This window comes from Micropterus salmoides, unplaced genomic scaffold (genome assembly GCF_014851395.1).
Source record: "Micropterus salmoides isolate LMB-PRFRI ecotype aquatic unplaced genomic scaffold, ASM1485139v1 Ms_hic_scaffold_2778, whole genome shotgun sequence".
Taxonomy (NCBI): Eukaryota; Metazoa; Chordata; class Actinopteri; order Centrarchiformes; family Centrarchidae; genus Micropterus; species Micropterus salmoides.
This window is the reverse complement of record NW_024042015.1, coordinates 7,496-26,234: the sequence shown is the minus strand read 5'-3', so window position 1 is coordinate 26,234 and position 18,739 is coordinate 7,496. Positions and strand designations below refer to the sequence as shown.

Genomic DNA, 18,739 nt, shown 5'->3' with positions numbered 1-18,739 from the left:
CATTTAATGAACATCAAACCACAGCTCATCAGGCAGAAATTTCTCCAAAAATCTCTAGACTCATTTAGGGCTAAAATCAGGCGTAATTTATAGTATATTTATAACATTTCAGCACATCATTGTGATCATTGTTACGGAAAGATTTTGCTGACTTTTTTGAGATAAATAGGAACAAAGACAGAAAATATATTATTGTCATTTGGTAGCAACCAATACCATTCAAACTAAAAGTCAATTATAATTTCAGGAAAGTCAATAGTCCCCATGCACCACCATCACGTCACGCACGCCTCAAGTGGCTCCTTGTATCAAAAGACAGGTCTGAAGATGCTTTTGCCTGATATATGAATCTACATTTGTTGTTTGTATGGTCTTATTTTAATTTTCTTATTTTCCCAGTAAAATGATTTGTCTCTTGAAGGAGCAATAACGAAATTTCCCTACAGGGTTTCATCTAATCCAAAGAGTGATATGGACCTTCCCCGCTACCAGCTATATGGCTCTTATAAGTGAAATGTCAGAATTTGTAAGAAACACCAGATACAGATATGGGCAGGATCTTTCTCACTCTGAGCTTTAAGTAAAAGGTAAATCTAACAGATGTTTGCTTGCATGCTGAACAGAGAAAGTCTCTGATATCTTCAGCTTGCACTGGATCACATTTTCAGTGTCCTGAGGTAAAAAAAGAAAAAGACCAAACAGCAGACCTCCTCTAGTAATACTGCTGTCCTTAGAGAGATTAAAAGAAAAAACCGGCTAGGAGAGATACGCGATGGAGCAGGGAGCACAAGCTGAAGGTGCTTAATTTAACATGAGAGGCAGCATGTAATATTCATGATGTATTTTTCTGAATGTAGCTGGTAGTTTGACAGCAACTTAGCTGCACAGGAGAAGTAGGTATTCCATCACAATCCGTTAAATTGATGCCACCTGTAAGTGTATTCAGGTATACTGGGGATTTAGAGCTTTTATCCCATGCAAATTACCATCCAAGTGTGGCCAAGTCAATTTAAGAACAGAAGCTATACGTTTATGAATTCAGCATGGATTCAAAAATCATCACTGCGAGACAGCTTATTTTTTCCAATCATCAAAACACGTTAACGATCACAAGTGCTGTATCATGCACAGGAACCTGCACTGGTGCAGAGCCATCTTGACAATTTACACATTCCCACAGCACACACAGACACAGTGCAAGTGGGCCTCACAAACAGTGCAAAGACAGGCGAACACTGCTGTCGTGATAATTTACCAGTGGAACGCAGAGGAGAGCAAGAGTTCAGTTTAGGTACAGTCTTCATTTTTCCCTTTTGGAAGTCACAGCCAACTTATAATACAAAGAGACTCTTCAGTGGCATTTCAGCTCGCGCTCTTTCATCTCTGAACACTCGGCTGCCTACTGACACAACCTTAGAGGAATATACAGTATAAGAAGAAGAGGTTCAGCTGCTGTTTGTTGTCTCATTAGGCTGCTTCTTGTGACTGTCTCCCGATCAGTGCTTCACTTTGGCACAACAGAAAGCAGACTCTCCCTATCAAACTACATCCTCCAAGATCCAAGATGTGTCCAACAATTCATCATTTTTCTTTTACTTATTTTCCCTTCTTGTCAGAGTTGTTGTAAGTCCATTATACACTGTTATAAGCGCTGACCTACAGACCATGATATCATTACATGGTGCTTAAATGGTTGTTCATCATTGTCAATGACTCAACAATTACTTCACCAAGCTGACATTTCTGACTTAAAACCCCACTTAGCAGTGGTTATTAAGGATTTGCTTTGTTTAGGGACATTATTTAGGAAGAACAGACATTGATAAAATCTGGTAATTTTCCACCGTCAACCAGCAGATTGTATTAAAAATCCAGTATAGCTTTATAGTCCTGCACATGAATCCTGCACATGAATGTGACCTTTAAAACCCTCATAAATAAGTAAGTTTCCTTCAACTTGTTTTCAGCTTGAGCACAAAAACACCTGAGTAAAAATTCTGAACTTTAAATGAGCTAAAAGTATGCTTGGCTGAGGGGGAAAGTTGGCATGTCATAAAAGAGAAGATGCTGCAAAGACCGATAGAATCAGATTTTTCAAATAGACCTTGATGTTGCAGTACTTGCTTCTGCTTACAAAGCATCCACTAGCTTTTACGTCATGCCTCCACTCAACCAGAAAGACCAAAAATAAAAAACAAGGGGTTGAATCATGAAACCTCAACATCCATGGTTCAAGTCCAGATGAAGGCCCTTATTACAGTACATGTCACTCACCTCTCTACAGTATCACTAAAGCAAAGTGTACTAAAGTACTAAAGTGTACATGTGATTTAAAAAGGAACATAAACGTTATCTTAGTGAAGTAGCAACAAAATAACCATGAGTTATTTATCCTCCATTCATGATCTAACCTTATCATGTCCGCTATTTGCATTTAGGTTGTTGATAAGTAGAAAATGTATTAATCTTGTGTTTCTGTTCCTTTATGTTGTGGATTAGAATTAAGGCTCAATGAAACAAATATGAAGTTCGTTTCTGTGAAGCCCCTCCCTGCTATTACCAGCTTTTACTATGAACATTGATTTTGAGGCATTGCGCTTCCTCTCTGCTTACTGTAATCATTTCAAAAGATGGTTAACGGTTTACAGTATCTGCACTCTACCAATACTGCACTTTGCTACGTATAATTACCAATCTTTCAAGTCAGCAGATCTGCACTGTTCTTCATAATGAGTTCTGCACTGTAAAGATGCACGGTAATATAAACTTGCGGACAGCGGTGCGACAGAGAAATTGCACGGGAGCCGTGGTATTGATTTCATTTATCTCCGCCTGTGCTGGGACTTGTAAACAGGTGTCTGCTGATTCTGTTGTAGAGTTATTCCACGCTTTGTTGGTAATGCAGGAGATGAGTAATGCACGGAGACATATCAAGGTCATTCTCTCCCACAACAGCTACCGCAGAGGTGCATCTTAACCGCCTCATCGTCCCAGTGGCCAGCTGTGCAGGACTGGTTGTATTGGCCAGGTGTAATGAATGTGAAGTAGCTGTATGAATGTGAAACAGGCCGTAACTAATAAAGAACATGTGCACCTTGAAAAACTTTCCCCTGGCGAATAAAATGTTAAAGGTGCATTTTAAACATCAATATATCACTGTCAAAGTAATTATAAACACTTGGTGTTACCATCAACAAATGAGGCACGAGACTGCAACTCACACAGCAGTGGTTTTGCTGATGCTGGTGTTTCTAAAAAAGACCCAATTTCTTATAAATACTTTCTGGTATTAAAGATAATCTTTGCTTCTCGAGCCAAAGGTTGCAAGCTTGATTTTAAATATATCTATATATCTCTATAAAAAAAAAAAAAAAAAAATCCCCCTCTCCCACCTAGCGAGGTGGTATGTCTCATCTCAAGCTCGGGACCTCTACCAGAGGCCTGAGAGTTTGAGGGTTCTGCGCAGTAGCTTAGCTGTTCCTAGGACTGCACTATTCTGGACAGAGACCTCTGATGTTTTATCTGGAATCTGCTGTAGCCACTCTCCCAGTTTGGGGGTCACAGCCCTCAGTGCTCCAATTACCACTGGCACCACTGTTGCTCTTACTTTCCACATCTTTTCTAGCTCCTCTTTCAGACCTTGGTATTTCTCAAGCTTCTCGTGTTCCTTCTTCTTGATGTTGCTGTTGCTTGGGATTGCCACATCTATCAATGCAGCCTTCTTCTGCTGTTTGTCGATCAACACGATGGTTGGTTAGCCATCACCAGTTTGTCAGTCTGGATCTTGAAGTCCCACAGGATCTTAGCTCATTCTCAGTCATTCTCAACTACCTTAGGAGGTGTCTTCCATTTTGACCTTGGGACTTCCAGCCCATACTCATGGCAGATGTTCCTGTAAACTATGACAGCTACCTGGTTATGGCATTCCATGTACTCACTTCCTTCCTGCATCTTACACCCTGCTGTTATGTGCTGTACTGTCTCAATGCATTCTTGCACAGTCTGCACCTGGGGTCCTGCCTGGTGTGGTGACCCCAGCCTCTATTGATCTTGTACTGAGTGCCTGTTCTTGTGCCGCCATGATTAGTGCTTCTGTGCTGTCCTTCAGTCCAGCCTTTTCCAGCCACTGGTAGGATTTCTTGATATCAGCCACATCTTCTATTTGTCTGTGCTACATGCCGTGCAGCGGCTTGTCCCTCCATGAAGGTTCTTCATCTTCCTTGTCCTCACCCTCGGATTTCTGCTGCCTGAGGTATTCACTAAACCCTTCATCTTCGGAGGCCATCTTCCTGATGTACTCCTGGATCTTCTTCTTTTCATCCTGGACAGTGGTCTTGACACTCACTAGCCCTCGGCCTCCCTCGCTATGCTTGGTGTACAGTCTCAGGGTGCTGGATTTGGGGTGAAACCCTCCATGCATTGTAAGGAGCTTTCTTGTCTTGATGTCAGTGGCCTCTATCTCCTCCTTTGGCCAGTTTATTATACCAGCGGGGTATCTGATGACTGGCAGGGCGTATGTGTTGATGGCTCGGATCTTGTTTTTCCCCATTCAGCTGACTTTTCAGGACCTGCCTTACTCTTTGTAGGTATTTGGCTGTGGCGGACATCCTTGCTGCCTCCTCGTGGTTTTCGTATATATACCCCAAGGTATTTGTAGCTGTCCTGAACATCTGCAATGTGACCTTCTGGTAGTTCACTCCCCTCGGTTCTGATCATCTTCCCTCTTTTTGATACCATGCGACCACACTTGTCCAGTCCAAACGACATTCCAATGCCGTTGCTGTAGATCCTAGTCTGGATCAGTGAGTCAATGTCTCGCTCATTTCTGGCATACAGCTTGATGTCATCCATGTAGAGGAGGTGACTGATGGTTGTTCCACTTCGGAACCGGTATACGTAGCTGGTATTTGCGATGATCTGGCTGAGGGGGTTCAGGCCTATGCAGAACAGCAGCAGTGATAGTGCATCACCTTGGTATATGCCGCACTTGATGGTGACTTGTGCAATTGGCTTTGAGTTGGCTTCCAGACTTGCTTTCCACAACCCCACTGAGTTCTTGATGAAGGCTATTAGTGTCCTGTTGATGTTGTACATTTCCAAGCATTCAGGTCTTAGTCAGGTCTTGCAGTCTTGAGTGACAGCTCTATCAACCAGTAGCTGGTGCTTGGCTCCCCTGGTATTACTACCCATTCCTTTCTGGGCCCTGTCCATGTATTGAGCCATGTGCCTACTCATCTTAGCCACTATGATGCCTGACAGGAGCTTCCATGTTGTGCGGAGGCAGGTTATTAGCCGGTAGTTGGATGGGATTGTTCCCTTCTGGGGGTCCTTCATGATCAGGACTGTCCGTCCTTGGGTTAACCATTCTGGGTGGGTCCCATTCATCAGCAGTTGGTTCATTTGTGCTGCAGGCGTTCATGGAGTGCAGTTAGTTTCTTCAGCCAGTAGGTGTGGATCATGTGAGGGCCTGGTGCTGTCCAACTCTTCATACCTGCCACTCTTTCTTGGATGTCTGCCGTTGTAATGGTTACTGGTTCTTGTTCTGTGATCTGTTCTTAGATCCACTAGCCACTGAGCATTGGTGTTGTGGGATGCCTCTTTCTCCCATATGTTCCTCCAGTACTGTTCAGTCTCAGCCCTGGGTGGATCTGATCTTGTGTTATTACCCTGCCACTGAGAGTATAATTTGGATGGTTCGGTGGAGAACATCCGGTTTATTCTCCTGGCTTCTGCTTCTCCCTTGTATCTCTTTAGGCGGGGAGCCAGAGCGGTGAGTCTTTGTTTGGCAGTCTCCAGAGCCTCAGGTATCGACAGCTTGTTGAATTTCTTAGGTAGCCCCTTCCTTGCACCTTTCTGTAGCTCTGAGAGCTGACTAAACTCTCTTCGTGTTGCTTTGATCTTGACCTCTAGCCTTCTCCTCCATGGGGAGTAATGCTCTTTGTGGCGTTCATCTTATAACCAAGCATCTCTAGGATCACTGTTGCATACATCAGCTCATTGGTCTCGGTTATGGCTTTAGTAGGGATATTATGTGGTGCTGCATTCACATCTTCTAGCAGACTTTCAGAGGGTACTTTGTCACTTAGCCTTGGCAATCTTGGTCGTTGTACTTGGGGGTCCAGCTTAGTTATGATCTTCAATCGTAGGTCAGTCGCCCTTATGTTGAGTGATTCTGTGCCGTAAGGGCTTGTTGTTATTGGGGCTTGGGACCCAATCTCCGAGTGTGGGGATGATGATGATGATAACATCTCCCCGCTGACCTGTCGTCCTGGCTCCCCGAGCTGCCGTTTGCGGATGTTAGAACACTGAGCTAGAAGTTGTTTCTTTGTCAGTGTTGATGATGTGTTTCGAAGCATCCATATATCCCATAGTCTCTGCATATAACCCATCTCACTGGGATTGCTTGTATAGTAGCATTGCATCAGATCCATGTTTTCTGCCCTAGTCCATGAATGTCTTGTTCCAGTAGCCCATTTGTCATCAGGTTGCCCTGGTTCCCTAGCACCTGACGCGGACCTTGTTAACCCGGGCGACGTCCGAGGGACCTTGCCTAAGGGTCCACCTGGAGATTTATATAATAACTTTTTTGATTATCAATTAATTTATCAATTATTTTTACAACTGATCTATTAATCGTTCAAAAAGCATGGGAAATGGCCAATACGAGTTACCAGAGCTCATTTTCCCAATTTCTTTTGTCTATCGTTCCAAAATTCAAAAGGTATTCAATTCAGTGATGTAAAACAGAAAACAGCAGCATATTCTCCCAATTAAGAAGCTTATTAAACTACAAATGTTATTAATTTGTCCTTGTTAAATGATGATTCGTGAGTTATCTAATAAGTTTATAATTAATGAATCTAAGAATTGTTTCACTACTAAAGAATAGTGACACAAAAAAAACTGAACTTTACACCAACTTTGTGTCGGAAAGTAAACCTTGAAAACCTGAAATCTAACCCATTGGAAAATGCTTTACAGACTGTATGTCTTGTCTGTTTAATTATACTCCTGTCTCAAAGTTTGTCTATTCAGTTTCATTTTATTGTATTTGTTATATTTGTTTTTCATGCATTTGGAATTGTTTTGTTTTTTTGTTATGCATGGTCTGGTTTTGTTCTTCACTGAGCTGTCCTCCTAATCACCTGCTCATATGTTTTTCTCTCCCCTTTCCAAAGACTTTGCAGAAGTATAGAACAATAGCACACTGCAGACACAAAGGTATGTACAGTAGCACATAAAACCAAGATACATAATTAATATTCCCTGAAGAAAAGTAGAGCAAAAGTGTACTTCATAATCTGTTTTACATTGTTAAGTCGAGAGTTAATAAAGACAAGTAGATGGTGTAGTGGCAGAGAAATTGCTAGAAAACCCGGGTATTGATTTCACTTCATCACCAGCTGGTGTGAGTCACAAACAGGTGTTGTATAAAAACGCTTTTATATTTCATTTGGCCTGCTTAGTCTGTGGCGCGGGGGAGGAGAAATAGGAGGTGACACATCAGTGTCCAACTGAGTCATAAACAAAAAATATTTTGATATTCTTTAATTTGGTACCACAGGATCTCGAGCAGTAGCAAATGACTTAGAATGACATTTTTTTTCCATGTTCACATTTTTTCTCAATCTACAACCAGGACTTAGCACAGATCCAGATCAACAAGATTACAGTCTTTCATCATTAGAAGCAAGACAAGATCAATAGACAAAAAGGCTTAATAATTAATAGTAAGACAACAGACCTAGTAATATACGTGTGAGTAAGTTACACGATTTGTTAGGCGATATGCATTAATGTGTGCTCCACCATTTGTGTTACAAAGCAGACAAGATTAATTTGCCAACTGCAGCAACTGATGACTGCCAAATAAAACAATGGAGACATTTGAACACATTATTTATGATAGAGTCAGTCAGGGATGTGAATTAGCTGTAAAGAGGTTTTCTTTTATGGCATTTCCTATAAGGATACAAATATTGTATTGCTGTTATCTGATTTGATAATTACCACTTTTTCCTGTTCAGAGCTTGGAATAAATACATGAGAGACCATGTTCATGGTTGTAGTTAAGGCGTCCCTTGGGAAGCTGTGATGTGCAAGCAGCGACCCGAGTTAAATGGGAAAGAAACCATGCTTAACAGGAACAAGAATCTGACAGTGAGCCTGCAGGTGCTTTCAAGGAGTTAAAGCACCAATAACTATCTACTCAGGTATTTCAATCCTGTTTTTTTAGTAGTTTATAGAGTTGAAGAACAAAATCTTTAAGTAATACTCCACCCTTTTGTATCAAACACTCTCCATAGATTTGAAAGGTGCCCATAAAAACCTTCTAACCTTCAGTCCACTTGCATTTATGGGTACAATGAATTCCAATGGTGCACCAGTTTCACAGCAAAAATCAAAATGTCCACAGAAACTTCTCCAGTGCCCTTCTGTGTATTTGGTATTTTTGGCAAAATATGACTTTTATGTCAGTCCTCGTGTACAGTCGTCTGGAACTAGCAAGAGAGCTCACCCACTTCCTGTGCTTCTACTGGTCAGAGCTGCTATAAGTGCTGCTGAAAAGCACACTCATTATTTTTCTGCATTATAAAAGGTGGGGTAACTTGACTACACCATGACAAATACCATAATAGAGTGAACAACGGTACAGCATGTAATGTAACTAATGTTAGCTAGGTTGTGGATTAGCAACTACTTTAGCAGCTACTTGTTGCCGCAAAGCTATCTCAAGAGGACAAGACAGTCCCAGAGCAGCACAGCAGCTCCGGACAGCGGCACTCACAGCTCTCCTGCTGCTACAGCTAACATTACAACAACAGCATGTCTTGGCACACTATAAAGTAAGCTGTATGTCGCTCGCTGTATGTGCAATTCATTAAACATTACCTTACTGACACACACATCATGGCTGGCACTGCTGGATATTGTTGTGTGGCTCGTCCATTATATTTAATGTAAATTTATTTTCCGCAACACCGGCATGTGTGGAAGAACGGACAGCGGTGAAGTTAGTTTCAAGTTGGATATTTGTTTTACGTTGGACATTCGGTAGATGTCGAATTCCAACGTAAAGCTAACTTCACAGCAGTGCATAGCGCCGTTCTATCACCAAAATATTACGATAAAGTGTGGAATTTGCATCACAGTGATTTAAACAATGGAGCATAATTTTAAACAATAGAAGTTTTTCTATCATCAAACGACAGACATTAGAGGTGCTCCGATCAGGATTTTTTGGGCCAATCACCGATCACCAATTGCTGAAAGCAGCATCATCCGATACCGATCACTGATCACTGGGTCTATTTGGAGCCTTTTATTTATCATGTTGCATTATACAGTATACTGTATATTTATTTAATTGGTCCTAAAAACAATGTATTAAGTGTTAAAGTTAACAGATGATAAAGTATCATGAAATGTTTTATGTTGTTGTTGTTTAAGTTTATTTTATTGCCAGGAAACATGGGCAACAAATTCCGCTCAATCTGTGTTAGAGACTTAAACCATAGCAGCCTTTGCCTGGTTACTGTGAACATCTTACAGCTTAACAAATATAGCTTTCCTGTGGATAAAACTACAAAAACAGAACAAACAACATCTTTATAAATTTACTACAGCCATAAAAACTGCAACAAAAAAGGCTGTAGCCAAAATATTTAGGAGATAAAGGAGCACAGGCATCATGAGTCGATGATAAACTCTGAAGTAGCTGCTTTTTGTTCTGGAAAGCTCAGGCAGGTTCTGTGGGTTTTAGGGGGAGAGAGAGGAGTGGAGAGAGGAGCAGAGAGGGGGAGAAGGGCTACAGAGAGGAGTTATAACTGAAAATAAGTAATAATAAATAAAAAATAGGCTACAATTTAAATTCCATATTATACAGTCAATTGTTAATATTACATAGGCAACTATATTCATTCTAATTTCATATGGTTTGCCATTAGTAGGCTATAGGCCTTATATCATTTCAGTGGATTGTTTTCATTTTTAATCCTTGTGCAGGAAGCACAGTCTACATATCTTACATGCTGCCACCGACTTTACCAGAGGAGAGAATAGCAAACACTTTAAATACGGCCTGAAGGTTTTTATTTGATTTCATAAAGGTTAAAAAATACGGGAGATTTACGGGGAAAACGGGAGGGCTGACATGAGAGGAGTAGAGAGAGGAGTGGGGTAATGTGAGGCTACATCCACGCTGCTACGTTTTTAAAACCGTTTTATAGCGAAAACGATCTTCTTCAGCGTTTCAGCTGCGTATCAGAGTTGATCTCTGTCTATATTGGAACAACTGAAAACACACATCTAGTGGCCGTTCAGGTAGCTATACTGGGCATGCGCGTGCCAGTGTAAACATGAAGCAGATGGTCTACTCAGCAGTAGCAGACAATTTAGCGAAAGAAGAAAGTAATACAGACCAAGAACCATTCCAGGCTTTTTTCTTCTTTTTTTTTTTTGCATTGACCGACAACGAGGTGGAAATGTTACTGAAAGTAACACGGGAGTACGAGAGACGGCGGCGGAAAACAGACTGGGAGTTGTTGCAAAGTAAATACAGCAACATGCACAGTAGGCTAACTGTTAAGTGTTATTTACACAGTACGTATAGTTTAATAAAAATACCAAAACTAAAACTCTGTAAGTATCATCGTGTTTTTGCTTTGCATGACTGATAAGACCGACTCACAAAGCCAAATGTGAGTGTGTGTCATCCTTTTATAAAGTCCTCTGTTTTGTCCATCGGGTCCGCAGCGTTTTCAAACAAACATCTTCTGATTCACCGTTTTAATCATCTGGACGGGAAGCGGAAACGTAGCGAAAGGTCTCCGTTTTTGTAACGAAAACAGAGAGAGAGAGGCAGTCAGCTGATTGAGTGGCGCTGCTCTTTGCATCAGGAAACTCACACTGCAGGATGAGTCTCTCTCTCTCTCTGCCTGATGTGTCTGTTAAACTCCGGTTGCGGGTGGATTGTGAGAGAGATGAGCACAGCTGCGACAGTTTCACATGATCGCTCCTGCGTGTTGCTCCACTTGTCTGAATTCTGCTCAACTCTAATTGTAAATGATTATGTGGGCACATTAATCCCTTCTTGTCTGAGAAGGACTTTGGTGCTAGCTAGCTTAGAAAATGGCTCACACAGCGTAGTGAAACATTTTAGTTGCCGTTGAAAATTTGTCTGGCCAGTACTGCATCATCTGATCGGCTTTTCTTATCGGCCTTTTTAGGGACCACCGATCAATCTAGTTAAAGACATTATCGGCCGATTATGATCGGTGACCGATCGATTAGAGCACCTTTAATAGACATTGTCTATCGCACTACTGTGGAACCTCTCAGTTCATTTTCAATTTCCAAGAGGCGTTATTAACAGGAACAGACCTGGACCTACAAACAATCAGAGCCACAAAACGTGTGAGGTAGTGCTCGAGCATTTAGAAAGAGGAGAACTCGCAGGGAATAACAATCCCACCAATTGGTCCAGAGGCTTCGCTTGGATGATTGTTGGTTCAAGTCTTATTTTAGGATGAGTCAGGGACAGTTTGAAAATCTGCTGTCAATCATCAGGCCTAGTATCACAAAGCTTAGCACTAACTACTTGGGGCCGGATTTACTAACATCCCAAATAAAGAGTACTAAATTGCGTGTGCATTCTAAAATATTGCATGTATATATTAGTACCTTTTATGGGTGATTAACTAAGTACAACCGTCGTGCTGTGAACACGAATGAATTTCCCACGTGATCCATGCACTGCAGCTGGGGGCTCCTCGCAGCACCATGCAACTTTCTAAATTCTTCCATCCAATATTGTTCATTTCTCTACGTCTTCTTTCATTACGCCTGTCTCTGCTTCTCGCAACGATAACAGCAGCCATCTCTGCGCAACACTTGGCGGTTTGCATGTTCCTAACGTATTAAATACAGCTGCTGTTGCACTCACAAGAAATTGCTTTTAGGCTTGTTAGATCACATTGCTGTAGTAAATAAATGTATTTGCATGTTACTTTGCACAATAAAATTGAAACGCCCTAAATTGCATATTCATTAAGGCAAAAGTAGTAAATGAACAACAGGTGCTATCTTGCACTTTTGGAAGACGTCATTCTCCGTGCACACCGTTAGTAGATCAGCTTATGTGTTAATTTGCTGGTGATATCATGTTTGCATAAGTTTTTACTCACACAAACATTTAGTAAATCTGGCCCTTGGAGTCTTACCCAAATCTCTCCAAAAGTATTGCAGTAATTTGCCTCGAGGACTGTTGTTTCCTGTTCAAACTGTGGTAACAGTGGTTGATCAAAATCATAGAGCTCAGGGTATTCAGACGCCTCTCTCTGCAAAAAGCTCAATCTGTCTGATCGATTACTTGACCGATGGGAGAGTGAGAAAGTCATGCAGACAAACATTTTTAGTACTTCATGATAAATGACAGTATCTTATTTTCAGTTTCTACCTGTTAAATTCACACATGCAATACAAAAAAGTTTATAAAACATTTTTGAATAAACATTTGATGGGTTTTGAGTAGAAGTTTCCTCCTGCTTCAAGTAATTTGCTGAACCAGCCTAAATATGTTTTGGACATACCCCCTGTATACAGGTCTCAATAACAGTCAGTTTGAAAAAGACCTGATCCAAAATGCATTCGACAGGAACAGACCCAAAAAGAGAGAGAACACCAACACTAGCAGCAGCACAATGTGCAAGCAATTAACAGGCACTTTTCCTGCACTTCACAGTTCACACTCTCCATCTCACCTTAAAACAACACATTTTTCTCTTGTAATGATTATGGCACACCACATAATCAGATCTGACAGCAAGTCCTGTCATATCCACTAGTTCACAGACAAACCAAGGACCCACAGCAATAGAACCACACCCGACTCAATCAGACTGAAAATAAATTGGACCCCTGACATTTTTACTTAGTTTTCTTGCTTTAAACACAACAGAAAGTCTGTTTTGCTCTTTGAAAATTTGTCACTTCAGTTACAATATATAACTGGGTATTCAGATTCAGACACTATGCACTGTGAAAAAGGGCAATTAAAAGAATACACTAAATCAGCTGGTCCTGATAACTTGGAGCCTTATTTTCTAAAATTAGCATCTGATTTTATTGCACCACTTTTGACATATCTTTTTAATCTCTCCCTGGACACGAATGAAATTCCACTTATATGAAAATCTGCATGTGTTCTTCCTCTGTTAAAAGGGGGAGACCAGACAGAATTAAACAATTACAGACCCATCTTGAAATTGTCCATCCTGGCTAAGGTTATGGAAACTGGTGAATGAACAATTGAAAGAGTTTCTAACTACTAACAATATATTGTCTAATTCTCAATCAGGCTTTTGTGAAAAACGCAGCACAACTACAGCAGCCCTGAAAGTAGTAAATGATTTCATTGACTCTTTAGATAAAAAACAGGTAGTTCGCAGTGCGTGCAGGTAGATGGTTTAAATTCCAGCCCTCTTAGTGTATCCAAGGGTGTGCCCCAGGGGTCAGTGCTGGGACCACTCCTATTTATATTATATAAACATTCTTGATCAAAATGTCTCCAATGCAAATTTTCATTTCTATGCTGATGATACTGTGATATACTGCTCTGCATCTACACCAAACCAGGCTCTTTGTCCAGCCACAACTTGCTTTTGATACTGTACAACACACCTTGTTTGATGAACAAAACAAAACAAAAATCACAGAACCTTTCACACATCACTACTTCTCAGGGCTCCGAGATTGAGTCTGTTTCTCAATACAAGTATCTCGGTGTCCTAATTGATGATTCTCTCTCTTTTAAACCTCACATTCAGCAGTTAGCAAAAACACTGAAGCTGAAACTGGGTTTTTATTTTAGAAACAAGTCTTGTTTTTCCTTTGAGGCCAAAAGGAGACTTGTTGCTGCCACTTTCATGTCAGTGCTGGACTATGGCGATGTTATATACATGCATGCATCCTTTCAAAGCTTGAAACGGTTGGATACTGTTAACCACAGAGCTCTGAGGTTCAACACAAACTTTAGAGCCCTTACTCATCATTCATTGCTCCTTGTATGAGCGGGTTGGTTGGTCTGCATTGTCCACCCGTAGACTTAATCATTGGCACATTCTCATTTACAAGGCTATTCTTGGTCTGCTTCTCCCATACCTACAAACCTAAATCAAAAAGAAAGGCACAGTAAGATATTGTCTTCATTCTGAGGACTTATTACTACCATCTGTCCCTCAAGTCCGGACTGAATTGGGAAAGGGGGCGTTTAAGTATGCGGCCCCCTGCGCTTGGAATCGGCTGCAAAATGTCCTGAATCTCCAGGAGCCGGTTTCACTGGTAGCTTTTAAAGTACTTTTAAATGACATGGAGGCTGTACACACTGGCTGTAGATGTTATGAAATGATTATTCGGACGATCCTTGTTGTTTATCACTTGTGGTAAATATATATGAAATTTTGATATATTATGAACTTATAACTCACTATCTATTCCCATCATAAATGTTTTACGTTTATGTTATATGTTTTAATGTCTGCAACCTTGTTAATTGTGCTGCTGCCAGGATGCTCTTGGAAAAGAGATTTTTAATCTCAATAACTTTTCTTTCTGGTTAAATAAAAGGTAAAATAAAAATAAAAACTTATGGTTAAATATCTCATGCATTTGATCATAAAACGTTCTAAATAGTTCTGTGATGTTATTTTTAATTACCGTACAGGTTAGTTCCTTACAAACACATTTCTCTATTTCACAGAACATTTAGCTTTTTGTATTTTTTTGGTAGGATTTTGGAGTCAAGAGTTTATGTCTCAACCCACAGATAATGAAGAAAAGCAAGTTGAGAAATAAATGTGATCAGATTTCATTTTCATGCAATGATTGTTATCAGCTTTGGCACTGATGTGGGAGTAACAGCAAAACATATTTGTCTTTTATCGACAATGTGCGCACACGCAAACACAATCACACACACAGAGGGAAAAAAGGATGGAGGGAATGGAAGATGAAGAGAAAGTGCATGAGCTGTTGATTGTCAGCATACTTTCATGTATACTTGGAAACACAACCACACTCTCACCCACACTGTCGCAAACAAAACCATGGTGAGGTAAAAATAGCCTTTGTAACAGTATTAGCGCACACAGCCAATTAACTGGTATTGTGTTTAGAGGCTTCTAGCACTCCAGAGGCTACACAATCCACCAGCGAGAATACAGAGCCGTTAGCTAAAACAGAGATCAGCTTTTGTTTTAGATGCAGAAAGGAGATAAAGGAGAAATTCCCACTCAAAACTGTTACACATAGCATAATCAATCTGGAACATTCAGTGCAGTACAGGAGACTTTAATGCTGTAATTTTCCCTTTTGGTCTACTTGCCACCAATCTGCCTTATCTGGTGCTGCTTGTACATTTTCCAAAAATGCCATTCGACAACCCCGGGAGGACAGACAAGAACCTTTTATTCAGCTTTGGGTTTTTCGTGTTCACAAAGACAGCGATAAAATTGACATAACAGAAAAGAGAGGCCCTTTCTCAATACCTACACTTTTATACTACTATGCACCATGAAGTTTCCCATGGCTGACAAATGTACACACATTTGATCTGCCAGTACTCTACTGCTTTGGCACAGTATTCAGAATTACATTCAGACAAATAAACAGCAGTGTGTTAAAAAGGCAAGGGGCTGCGTAGGTGTAGGCATGCTGTTTCCAGTTTCCATGAGATGAAGACAAAGACCAAGTTGAGAAACCATGAGTGTCAAGGCTTACAAGATACTTAAATACTGCACAGTTCACTATGAAGAAGGTTTTTTACAACTCTAGATATTATAGTGACAATCATGTTATCATTTGTTGCAACATTCACAGTCTATACAGTAGAATAAAACCTTTCACGTTCAAATGTAATCCACCTAGAATTCACAGTTGCACATGTTTGATTGGCCAGTGTATTGTATTGCCCAGTGACATCACATGGTCACAAGTGTGTCTCACAATCCATTACATTTTATGTCAAGAGGAATATTTTTCCCCAAATGAAGCCCTTGAGTCAAACCTACCTTGGGAAGAGGGAAGGACAAGTCCGTCAGGATCTTTACGGGTCAACCATCTCTAGTACCGAATGTAGTTCCCCTTAAGTGTTGGTAAATACCTACGAAATACGTAGAGCGGTATCATTATAACAACACATAACAGTTGCCACCTTTAAATGAGCACATTGTTATGGCAGAAAATTGTGTCCTCTTTTATGTATGATCTTTTAATATTATTTATTATTATTATTATTACTATTCTCGTTATGGCTTATAGATACATGTATAGTGTTTTTTATCCTTAACCTTTCCTCTCCTATACTCCTTATGTTAGTCTGTCCACATTTACTGGGGTTTAGGTCAGAGCTGTGAGATTGTTTTGGTGTTTTCCTCTCTTGTTGTTCCTCTCCTCTCCTGGAATGTTCATTCAAAGCCGAGAGAGGATCTCTGATCCCCAAAACATAGAAACCTAGACTGTGTAAATGATGATGCATCCCTTTGCTCGAGGCCAGACGCCCGAAGCCGCCTCAGGCGGCAGGTCTCTGGACCAGCTGTATACATGTTTAAGTACTTCTCTGTGTATTCTCTTTTGTTAAATAAATTCTTCAAAGATTCAACGGTTGGTTGTAACTCAATTCTTTGCTCAACCCCTTACCAGGAATATAATTTCCACCACACACATCACTGGTCATATTGCTGTCATCATGTTCTTTGCTAGTTCTACACAACATAATGACATTTGCAGGAGAAACTTCTTAATAACAAACTTGAAATGTTAAATTTTGCTGCCATTTCTTAACAAAAGTTTACTGCCACAAATAGAGTAAACAAGGGTCCTAGAAAAAAGTGATCGTCCGGGGAAAACTGATGTCACCCAGTCTCTTCAATCACTTTCTGGCAAGTGAAATACAGCATTTTATGGGTTGTATTGTCCATTTAAAGGTATTCTAACAGGTAACATGTACTAGGTAAGCTATAATCTATCAAATATAACTCTTCCGAATGAATGAAAGGTGGTGATGGGAAAGACTCCATCTCATGACATTCAAAAAAACAACATAAAAAATGCTGTTCCACAGTCCATCTTAAAAACATTACTTATGTCAAGTAAACCCTCTTCCCCTCAAAAAAACAGCTTTGATTTCCGTGCAACAGGAGTTACCTGATGTTGGTTTGTCATAAGTTTTATGGCTTTGTAGGACGTGAAGACTAGCTGGAAATGTTTGGCAATTTTCAGGGCAGCTAACAGGACAGACCGTTTCCTACCAATACAATATTATGTGGCTGCAGTACCGGAGGCTGCAGTTTCAGGACCGCAGTTCTTTTGCGACAGCGCCATCTAGTGGAGTGGTGGTGGTAATGCACAGCAACACGAAGGAGGTTAACCCTGTCTGCTAGCACGTCGGCCTGTGCGCAGCTGTAGGATTAACATGTGTTGTGCCGAATTCTGCCTGCCGAGAATCGCACGCACCTCGCGGGTGATAACGGTCATTTATGCTGAGAAAAAAGGTGGATGCAAATCTCGGCAGGTAGCCTAAAAAATTTGATCTGCCTAATTATGCATCCACCTCTTTAGGTCCTTTTCAGAGACTTAGCTGTGCTCATTAATCAAACGGCGTTATCACCACATAGCCTATATTTAGGCTACTGAATGTCAAGGAATGGTCCTTCTTCTAAGTGTATTAAAATATTAAAGACTCTAAAGGTTCATAAAATATGTACTTAGAATCATTTAACACCATTGATGGACCCCACAAAGAATATTATAGCGTTTAAAAGAAGATTTAGGAGGTGCATGCAATTCTCGGCAGGCAGGCAAAATTCGGCATAACACCGGTCCACGTGCATATAATCAATAACTTAAATTTAGGCGCACACTTGGTGATGGTTGTGGTAAGGACAACTGGCTTCTGATGTCATCCAGTCTCTGGCAAGTGAAATACAGCATTTTATGGGCTGTATTGGCCATTTAAAGGTTTTTTAACAGGTAAAAAAGAGTGGATTGGTTGGTAGGCCTACACAGCAAGAAAAATAAGGTAGAGTCGTAAGGATAATTGCAAAATTGTCTTTTATATCTAAGTCGGCGGTAATGTTAATGTCATGTTAATTATACCCTACACTCCGTTTTCCAAATATAAACAAAGATATTAGACATAGGCCTACCGACATTCACTTTTCAGCATCACACCTGTCCTAGGATTGCGGTCCTGAAACTGCAACCTCCGGTACTGCGTCGGAAACATTTGTTTCCACAGGGAAAATTCATTTGAATACCCCCTTAAATGGTAATGACAACTCGATCAAAGTTTTGCTACAAAAAGCCATTAAGTTCTTAAAAGAACTCCAGCACAGAAAACATTTTTAAATATGTTAGATGTTAGCGGTGTCTTTTGCAATGCATGTGTATGGCAAACGTTAACTGGGAACTATTTTCGACTGTGTCCAACATGACAAACTCGACACTAGGTGCAGCACATCTTTCGCTAATATTTTCAATTTATTAACTAATTAAACTAGTGAAACTAGTGAAAAACACAATCTGTCAGAACCCAGTGTCTTGTTTTTTCCAACTGTAAAGACAAAAACAACGCATTTACAATGAAAATCTGAATATCCTCACATTTAATAAGCTGATACCAATTAATGCATTTTTGCTTTGTAAATTCTCAGACAATTATTGTGTTTTTTCCGAATCATTG

General features: G+C 40.4%; 1 long non-coding RNA gene across 1 annotated transcript; it reads right to left on the bottom strand.

Annotated features, from left to right (window-relative positions):
* Window positions 1-14,948: 14,948 nt before the first annotated feature.
* Window positions 14,949-17,272, bottom strand: LOC119881885. The gene is made up of 3 exons (XR_005440430.1): window positions 17,203-17,272; window positions 16,068-16,159; window positions 14,949-15,711 (listed from the first exon to the last, which is right to left on the bottom strand). It is a non-coding gene; the product is annotated as an uncharacterized LOC119881885 (long non-coding RNA).
* Window positions 17,273-18,739: the final 1,467 nt, after the last annotated feature.